Source organism: Chiloscyllium plagiosum, unplaced genomic scaffold (assembly GCF_037043375.1).
Source record: "Chiloscyllium plagiosum isolate Xiang-an unplaced genomic scaffold, Cpla_swu_hap1 HiC_scaffold_43, whole genome shotgun sequence".
NCBI lineage: Eukaryota > Metazoa > Chordata > Chondrichthyes > Orectolobiformes > Hemiscylliidae > Chiloscyllium > Chiloscyllium plagiosum.
The window spans coordinates 27,307,585-27,317,970 of NW_028270181.1; positions in this window are offsets into that span (position 1 = coordinate 27,307,585).

The window sequence follows — 10,386 nt, forward strand, 5'->3', positions numbered from 1 at the left end:
CGAATGGCCTTGCTTCCACTCCTATGTCCCATGGTCTTATGGTCTAATACCAAATGGGTCTGACTTGATTACATGCCTTTGGGAAACGGTGGATCATGCAATAATTGTTAAATTGGACTATCGTGTTAATTTCTGGTTGCTATACTACAGGAAGGTGAGAACTTTCCTTTCACCCTTTTCAATCATGAAGGCATCACCCCTAAAGAGAAGGACACTGCTTGTCACTGGCCACTAGGGTGTTTTCACTTCCTGGTGGTGCAAAATGAATAAAGTTTTCTATGCTCGTCGTTTGTTCACTGTGTCCTACATCTACACACACACCAAATGAGCTGGGGAGAAATGAGCACCTACTGCTGTTTGGCAGTGGTGTGGGGAAGAAACAAAAAATTTATATTAACGGGGGATTTAGAATCTCCTCAGTCCAGGGGACTGACTCCGAATTACCAGTGTATTATTGTGAGTTTTTGTTTTCTAGAAAATAAATAAGAAGGCTTTGGAGAGGGTGCAGAAGAGGTTTACCAGGGGGCTGCCTGGATTAGAGGGTATGAGCTAGAAGCTAGACAGACTAGGATTGTTTTCTCTGAAGTGGCTGAGGCTGAGGGGACACCTGATAGAAATCTATAACATTATGAGAAGAATAGATAGAGTTTTAGATTAGATTACTTACAGTGTGGGAACAGGCCCTTCGGCCCAACAAGTCCACACCGACCCGCCGAAGCGTAACCCACCCATTCCCCTACATTTACCCCTTTACCTAACACTACGGGCAATTTAGCATGGCCAATTCACCTGACCTGCACATCTTTGGACTGTGGGAGGAAACCGGAGCACCCGGAGGAAACCCACACAGACACGGGGAGAATGTACAAACTCCACACAGTCAGTCGCCTGAGTCGGGAATTGAACCTGGGTCTCTGGCGCTGTGAGGCAGCAGTGCTAACCACTGTGCCACCGTGCTGCCCAAATTGACAGCCTTAAAATTAGAGAGGGTCAATTTAGAATGGAAATGAGGAGACATTTCTTCAGCCAGAGAGTGGTGGGCCTGTGAAATTCATTGCCATGGAGTGCAGTGGAGGCCGAGACGTTGGGTGTCTTCAAGGCAGAGATTGGTAAATTCTTGATCTCGCAAGGAATTAAGCGCTACTGGGGGGAGAGCGGGTAAGTGGAATTGACAGAGTATTTTTCCCAGAGTTGAAATACTAGGTGGGCATGCATTTAAGGTGAGAGGGGGAAAGTTCAGAGGAGATATGAGGGGCAAGGTTATTATACAGAGAACAGAAGATTCCAGGAATGGGTGGTAGTGGAGAATATGATAGGGCTGTTTAAGGGGCTTTCAGATAAGCACATGAATAAGCAAGGAATGGAGGGATATGGACCATGGGCTGGCAGAAGGGATTAGTTTAACTTGGCATCATGTTTACCACAACACCATGGCAAATGGGTCTGTTCCTGCGCTGTTCTATGTTCTGGGAACTAAGTCAATTTATGGAATGGTATTTCTCCTGCACCTTGGAGATGCTCTTAGGACCAAGGAATTTGAAATGTGAAAAGTCACTGACAACCTCCTGTGACAAACTGCATTTTCCAAATGTCAGCCTTCGAAATGGCTACAGTGACAGTGGTCCCCATTTAAAGGGGCCCCTGTACACTCAATCTCCACCACTGGGACCAAAGTCCTTATCCCCTCGAGAACCAACCGAAACAACACTGCACGCTGCTGAGGAATGAACCCTCTACATGCCAAGCATTGAACTAATCACCTTAATATCAGCAAATCAGGAGGCTAAGGCTTGGCATTTAACTATGGAATGTAATCATTTAGAAACTGGATTTGCCCCACTGCCTTTATTCACCATTCTTCCAACTCTGTTTTTATCATCCTTAAATCTGTGCTATGAAAACTCGTGGAAAATGTTGAGTATAGGAGTTGAGAAGTCATGTCGAGAAGGTACAGGACATTGGTGAGGCCTCTTCTGGAGTACTGTGGCCAGTTCCGGTCACCCAGTTATAGGAAGGATATTATTAAATTGGAGAAGGTTCAGAAAAGATTTACCAGGATGTTACCGGGAATGGGGGGGTTTCAGAGATAAGAATAGACTCGGACATCTTTCATTGGAGCGTGGGTGGTTGAGGGGTGCTCTTATAGAGGTTTACAAAATCATGAGGAGCATAGATAAAGTGAATGACAGGAGTCTTTTCCTGAGGGGGCATATTTTTAAGGTGAGAGAAGAAAGTTTTAAAAAGGACATGAGGGGAAACTTTTGGACAGAGAGTGTGTATGAAATGAACTCCTGGAGAAAGTGAAAGATGCAGGTGCAGTTATAGTGTTTAAGAGGCATTTGGAGAAGTTCATGAATAGGAAAGGTTTGGAGGGAGACGGGCCAAGCACAGGCAGGTGGGACTAGTTTAGTTTGGAAACATGGTCAGAATGGACTTGTTGGACCGAAGGGTCTGTTTCTGTGCTGCATGACTCTATAACCTTATTGACTATAGAACGTTACAGCGCAGTACACACCCTGATATTGCGCTGACCTGTGAGACAATCTGAGACCCAGCTAACCTATATCATTCCATTCTCATCCATATGTTTAGCTAATGACTATTTAAATGCTCTTAAAGTTGACGAATCTACTACTGTTCCATGCCCTTACTCCCCTCTGAGTAAAGAAACTACCTCTGACATCTGTCCTATATCTATCACCCCTCAATTTAAAGCTGAGTTCCCTCCTGCTAGCCATCACCATCGAGGAAAAAGGCTCTCGCTGTCCACCCTATCTAGCCCCCTGATTTTCTTCTCTGTCTCAATTGAGTCACCTCTCAACCTTCTTTCTAACGAAAACAGCCTCAAGTCCCTCAGCCTTTCCTCATAAGACCTTTCCTCCATACCAGGCAACATCCTGCTAAATCTCCTCTGAGAGATTTTCAAAGCTTTCACATCCTCCCTATAATGCGGTGACAAGAACTGTACACAATACTCCAAGTGCGGCCGCACCAGAGTTTTGTACAGCTGCAACATGACCTCATGGCTCCGAAACTCAATGCCTCTACCAATAAAAGCTAACACACCATATGCCTTCTTAACAACCCTATCAACCTGGGTGGCAACTTTCAAGGATCTACATACCTGGACACCAAGATCTCTCTGCTCATCTCCAATGCAAAGAATCTTCCCACTAACTCTGCATTCCTGTTACTCCTTCCAAAACGAATCACCTCACACTTTTCCGCATTAAACTCCCTGTGCCACCTCTCAGCCCAGCTCTGCAGCTTATCAATGTCCCTCTGTAACATGCAACATCCTTCGTCACTATCCACAACTCTTAGTGCCATGTTGTTAATGTTGTTAATATCGAGTTTGCTTTGCAACTCTAGGCTTTCTCCAATTGAGGCTAATAACTGCTTGACCTCTTGGTATGGAAATCTGGAACACTGTTCTTCCATACTTTTCCCATTCCATTCGCAATTGCTCAAACCCAGCCACCTGGGATGCACTTTCCTTGAACACTCTTGCCTGCCCTCGCAGTCGGTCGCTTTGATTTTACCAGGGCTTACTGCTAAACACATTCGTTCTGGTGCTGCTGGGTATGAGGAGCTGAAGGACTTCGTTAAACTTGGAGCTTATCACGTCAGGAACGTGGGGACGAATCCAAAGTCAATTGGTCAAATAGGCACTGTATATATGAGGTAGTTGAAGAGATGGCCAAGTCCCTTTGTGTATAACAACTAACACCTTCCCCCACCTCCCCATGCTCTTGCCGTGAGTGACTCTATCCTTGGCCGGTAGGATTTCTGCTTGTTTTGGATTTAGACTCTGTCAGTTCACGCCCTGCTCCTGCTCCACAGAACATTGCTCTTGATGCGAGGTTAACTCATTTGCCCAATTAGATAAAAGGAAAACATCCTGATTATTGATTCACATGAGGTCAGGGGAGTTATTCCTGGACCAATATCCATCCCTTGAAAAGCATCTTGGATAGAGATTAATCAGGTCATCATCGCGTTGCTTTGTACAGCTGACTAGTTATTATTTATTTGACTACAGATTCCTCAAAAGAGAGATAAATAGAAATAGAATCCCTATAGTGTGGGAGCAGGCCATTCGGCCCATTGAGTCCACACTGACCCTCGAAGAACATCTCACCCAGGTCAAACCCCTCCCCCCCATCCTATCCCAGTAACCCTGCATTTCTCATACCCAACCCACCTATCTTTGGACCCTGCGGGCCATTTAGCTTTCCCAATGCACTGAACCTGCATATTTTTGGACTGTGGGAGGAAACCGGAGCACCCGGAGGAAACCCACGTAGACACGGGGAGAGTGTGCAAACTCCACACACAGTCGCCCGAGGGTGGAATCAAACCTGGGTCCCTGGCGGTGTGAGACAGCAGTGCTAACCACCGTGCTGCCCCATATAGAAATAGAACAGGCTGGTTGGCTGAGGAAGTGCATGTTTGTAATTTTCATTGCTAGTAAAGTGTGGAGCAGTGCAGGTGTTGGAGATCAGAGTCGAAGAGTGTGGCGCTTGAAAAGCACAGCCGGTCAGACAGCATCCGAGGAACAGGAGAATCGATCTTTCGGGCGCAAGTCCTTCATCAGGAAGGTGCCTGAGTCACAAACAAAAGGCTGAAGCTCTGGGACAGCACTGAGAAAATGCCACACTGTCTGAGGCACTGCCTTTCCAATGAGGTATCACCACCAGGAGGCTGTAAAAGATTATCTGGCATTAATTTGAAGAAGAACAGGGGCGGGGGGGGGGTTTCTCTGGTATTCAGGCCAATATTTATCCCTCACTAACCAGATTATCCAGTCATTATCCTATTGCTCAAAAATAAAAGCCAGCAGGTCTAGAGGCATCTGTGGAGCTCATAACTCTGTGTTGAGGAAGGGTCACTGGACCTGAAACATTAACTCTACTTTCTCTTCTAGCGCTGGTGAGTTTTGTTTCTGATTTCCAGCATCTGCAATTCTTTGGCTTTTTGATTACGATATTTCTGCTAATGGGAGCTTGCTGCGTACAAACTGGTTACAGTGTTGTCTGTATCACAATGACCAAACGCCATTGTCTACAAAGCACTTTGATGTGTCAGTTGGTCATGTGAAGTGTCACATTAATGCAAGTCTTCCTTTGACATCTACTGGTGAAAGCTTATAATAGTGTGGAGGGAGTGTGAGTGACCCAATGATCCCCTCATTGGAGCATGTGTCCATGTGGCTCTGTTTCTATCCTTGCTGCCCACATGTAGTTGGCATGTGGGTGAGAGTCGTGACCAGACACTCGGTAGATATACCGTGCCATCCAACGGTCACCCCCTGCTATGAAGGGCTGGCACAAATACTAACGGTCATAGAGTCCTATGCACAGGGACTGGCCCTTTGGTCCAAACTGGTCTGTGCCGATCGAAATGTCCATCCACGCTAACCCCATTTCCCTGCACTTGGCCCATATCCTTCTAATCCTTTCCTATCCATGTATTTGTCCAAATGCCTTTTAAATGTTGTTAATGTACCTGCCTCAATCACTTCTGCTGGCAGCTCATTCCATACGTGTACCACCCTCTGTGTAAAAAAGATTGTCAAGCAGGTTCCCTTTTATTCTTGCCCCTTCTAACCTTAAACTGATGCCCTCCAGTCCCCGATTCCCCAACCCTGGGAAAAAGACTGAGTGCATCCATCCTATCCATGCCTCTCATGATCTTACACACCTCTATTAGGTCCCCCCTCAGTCTCCTATGCCCTAAAGAAAAATTCCTAGCTTGTCCAACCTCTCCTTATAGCTCAGACCATTCAGTCCAGGCAATATCCTTATAAATTTCTCTGCACTCTTTCCAGTTTAATAACATCCTTCCTATAGCAAGGTGACCAAAACTGAACACAATTCTCTAAGTGTGACCTCACCAACGTCCTGTATAACAGCAACATAATTTCTCAACTTCTATACTCAGTGCCCTGACTGATGAAGGCCAATGTGCCAAAAGCCTTCTTCACTGCCCTGTCTACCTGTGACTCCACTTTCAGAGAACTGTGCGCCTGAACTCCAAGGTCTCTCTGTTCCACTACCCTCCTTAAGGCCCTGCCATTCACCATAAAACTCCTACCTTGATTTGACTTTCCAAAATGCAAGACCTCATACTTATCTATATTAAACTCCATTTGCCATTTCTCAGCCCACTTCCCCAGCTGATCAAGGTCCTATTGCAATTTCTGACCAGCTTCCTCACTATCCACGATACCGCCTATTTTAGTGACATCAGCAAACTTACTGATCATGCCTTGTACATTCTCATCCAAATCATTGATATAGATAACAAACAGTAATGGGCCCTGCACTGACCCGTGAGGTACTCCACTAGTCACAGGCCTCCAGTCTGACCAGCATCCTTCCACTATTACCCTCTGCTTCCTACCATCAAGCCAATTGTGTAACCAATTTGCCAGCTCCCCCTGGATTCTGTGTGATCTAACCTTCCAGAGTAACCTATCACGTGGAAACTTATCAAAGGCTTTACTGAAATCCATATGGAGTACGTCTACCGCCCTGCCCTCGTCAACCTTCCTGATCACTTCATCAAAGAACTCCAACAAATTTGTGAAGCGTGATCTCCCATTAACAAATGACTACTCCCAATCAAACCCGGTCTTTCCAAATGCATGTATATTGTATCTCGGAATCTTCTCAAGTAACCGACCACCACAGATGTTAGGCATACTGGTCTGTAATTCCCAGGTTACAGCAGAGTGGCACAGGTGAGGGCATGATGCCAGGATAATGAGCATTCAACTGCAATGATGTGCTGAATAAAAACTCATACCAAAGGACTTTCAGGCAGTGGGGCCTTTTGAGCTGCAGTACATTCCTCAATTGAGATAAGGCACCCCCAGGCATGCAGTCAATAACATCTACAACTTGAGGTGTCCTCATGAAGCCACAGGCTTCTCGCTGCTCAGAAAGGACGTAATGAACTCCTTCAATGAACTCTCTTGTTTTGGCAAATATAGTATTGGTCTCCTCCCTTCTCCCACAGCAATGGATAGTAAACTGAGAGATGGTAGAATTGTTGCTTGCTCCAGCCTGGTACAACTTCAACATGATGAAATGGATGGTCACTGTCGATAATCACTGGCAGTGCCATCCTCACACTGCCCAGAAGCTGCAAGGGTGGCTGATCCTAGTGACTCTGTAAAAAGGAGAGGTCGATAGAGACAGGGATTTGAGGACTCTAAATAGATACGTCCTCGGGTTTTGAATGCTACTCCTCCTTCTTCAAGCAACTTGTCTTCCTCTGTGTAACTCTATTTCCTGTCTCTGTCATGCTGCAAGTCAGGGTATGAGGTGAGGGGAATGCTGACTTTAGCAGCTAGCACGAGGAGCCAGTGTTTTAACCTGAACCTTTCAAATCATAACCGTAGCCTTCACCAGGAGCGACTCACCATCTGTAACTGAGCTCTTCATCAAACTCTGATACAACCGAACGCAGGCACTAACCTGAAAGTGGGTGTCGAACCCATTAAGCCGATCTTGTTCACCTTGTTCCTGAACATGTGCCCATAAATGCCAGCACTCGCGGTAATGCTGAGCTCAGAGATGGCGCTGGCCATTCCAAGCATTCCACACGGATTGATGCCCCAATCTGCCTGCTGTAAAGTGGCACAGTCCCAATGTCCACAAAGGTGCCCTTAACGAAAATGGCATTTGTGCAGGGTGTGTGTGACTGAGATGGGGGACTGGCACAATGGAATTTTGCTGCCATGGAATTTTACAGGGGCTTTATTATTTACTCTGTTCCATGTGCATCATGTTGAAGATGCAGCGCAGCGTGTGGCTAATCCTCCCGTGCCAGTCCCCTGAGGGAGAGTGCATGTTGACAGGCCGCCTGATCATCCAGGGTGTCACAGATAAGCCTGGCACTGAGCTTGCCTTGGAGGCTTGGTTTAGAAGAGCAAGGAGGTTATGTTGGAGCTGTACTGGACTTTAGTTGGACCACAGCTGAAGTACTGTGTGGTCACCGCTCTATAGAAAGGATGTGATTGCACTGGAGGGGGTGCAGAGGAGATTCACTAGGGTGTTGCCTTGGGATGGAACATGTCAGCATTGAAGAGAGATGGTATTAGTTCTGGTTGTTTTCTTTGGAGCAAAGAATGTTGAGGTGGGGAACCTGATAGAGGTGTACAAGACCCTGAGGGGGATGGACAGGATAGATAGGAAGCAGCTGTTCCCTCACTTAAAGGTTCAAGAACAAAGGGGCTCACTTATAAAGTGAGAGGCAGGAAATTTAGATGGGATTTGGGGAAACGTTTTCCCTGAAGACAGTGGTGGGCGTCTGGAACACTCTGCCTTGGAGGGTAGTTGAGGCAGGAAACAGCATAACTGTTAAAAAATACTTGGATAAGCACCTGAAGTGTCATACGATTCAAGGGTATGGGTCCGGTGCGGGAAAGTGGGACTAGTTGTGTATTTGTGGCGTTACAGACACATTGGGCTGAAGGGCCTCTCTTCCACTGTATGATTCCATGAAGCTCAATGGAATCGGCGAGTCTATCATGTTGTCCAGCAGGTGGCGTGCCAGCTGCTGAGTTGACTCACAGCCTCAATGGAGCTGGACACAGAAAAAGGTCATTTCTCAAACTTGGTTCCCAATCAGAGAGTCTCAAAACACAGCTCACTTTGTCCAGCTTCACCTTGGCAAAGCCCTCACACCTGGCAAATGCTATGCCAGCGATGAAGATCGATCCCTGTCAAAACCCCCGATCTCCCTTACTGCAGTCAAGTCAGGAATGTGTGCAGTTCAATTGTATTCACACACTGTGCACCTCAAGGAGATCATCAATTCTGAGGGGTCAGAGACAGTGGTGAGCACTGCAATTCGGAATTTCTCTTTGAGATTAAAGGCGTGTCTGGCTGCCATGCAATGTTTAATCCTAAGGATTTTTCAAACTGAGGCAACTGATTTCAATTTGATTTGAAAGTGAACTGCGAAGAAAATCTTAATATGGTACAAAGAGACTGACTGCCCCTCCCCCTCTTCTCTCCCCACCCCTACACCCACCCTCCACAACCCCACCCTCAATACCGTTCCCCCCCTCCCCTTCTTTTCTGTAAATCGTCCCGGGTGAGAATTGGTTTTGCCATTTGCCACCAGATCTGGCTGGGTCACTTAAAATTCCTTGAGATCCCCTTCTTACCAACTCAGAGGGAAATTAAGAGTGAACCAAGAGTTAGTGGGGGACTGGAGTCACGTACCATCCCAGGCTGAGTAAGGGCTCCTTCCCGAATGGGTCCGGTTTTAGATTGTGCTCCAGTGAATGAGGACAACAATCCCCTTTGGCACCATGCTGGGCTACCTATGCCACGCTGGGCTACCTATGCCATGATGGGGGTATCTATGCCATGCTGATTGCTCTGGTTCAAGACAGCAGCTCACTACCATCTCCTCCTGGGTGATTCAGGATGACAACAAATGTCCCAGGCAGCGATGCCAATGAGAACCTCCCAGTATTGGTGAATTTTCTAATCCTGTGCATTGCTCTTAACACTGTCGGGCATTTATAATGTAAACACATACACATAGACTCACATACACACAGACACACTTACACACAGACACACAGACACACTTACACACAGACACACAGACTCTCACACAGATCACACATATGCACAGACTCACACACAGACACACATACACACAAAGACTCACACACAGATACACATACACATACACTGTCTCACACACAGACACACACACACAAAGACACACACAGACACACATACACAGGCTCACACACAGACACATAAGCATACATACATACACATACACACACACACAGACACACATACACACAGACACGCATATATACAGACTCACACACAGTCACACAAAGACTCTCAATCCTTGTACTTCTAGTGTCGAGTCAAATGGGACCAGTTATAGTGTGGAGCTCAACACCAAGTGGCAGGAGATCGAGTGAAGAGCATATTGACCAGATGAAGTGAGAAGGATGCTGATTGAAGACAGCATCATCACGGGGCCCACATTCATCTTTGTAAAAATATGTTATGTCTAAAAATTTTAAATTGTTTTATCTGAATGAGACATACATAGACAGACAGACAGACACACACACAAAAACACCCACACACAGACACACACAAGTGTACACACACACACAAACACACAGACACACAGACTTACACAGACGCACATAGACATGCACACAGACTCACACACGCACGCCCACAGACACACACACAGACACACAGACTCGCATACACACAGACCCACACATACATGCACCCCCACAAATTCACACACAGACACGCATAGACACAGACTCACACGCACACAGACTCACACAGACACATAGGCACACGTACACACAAACTCACA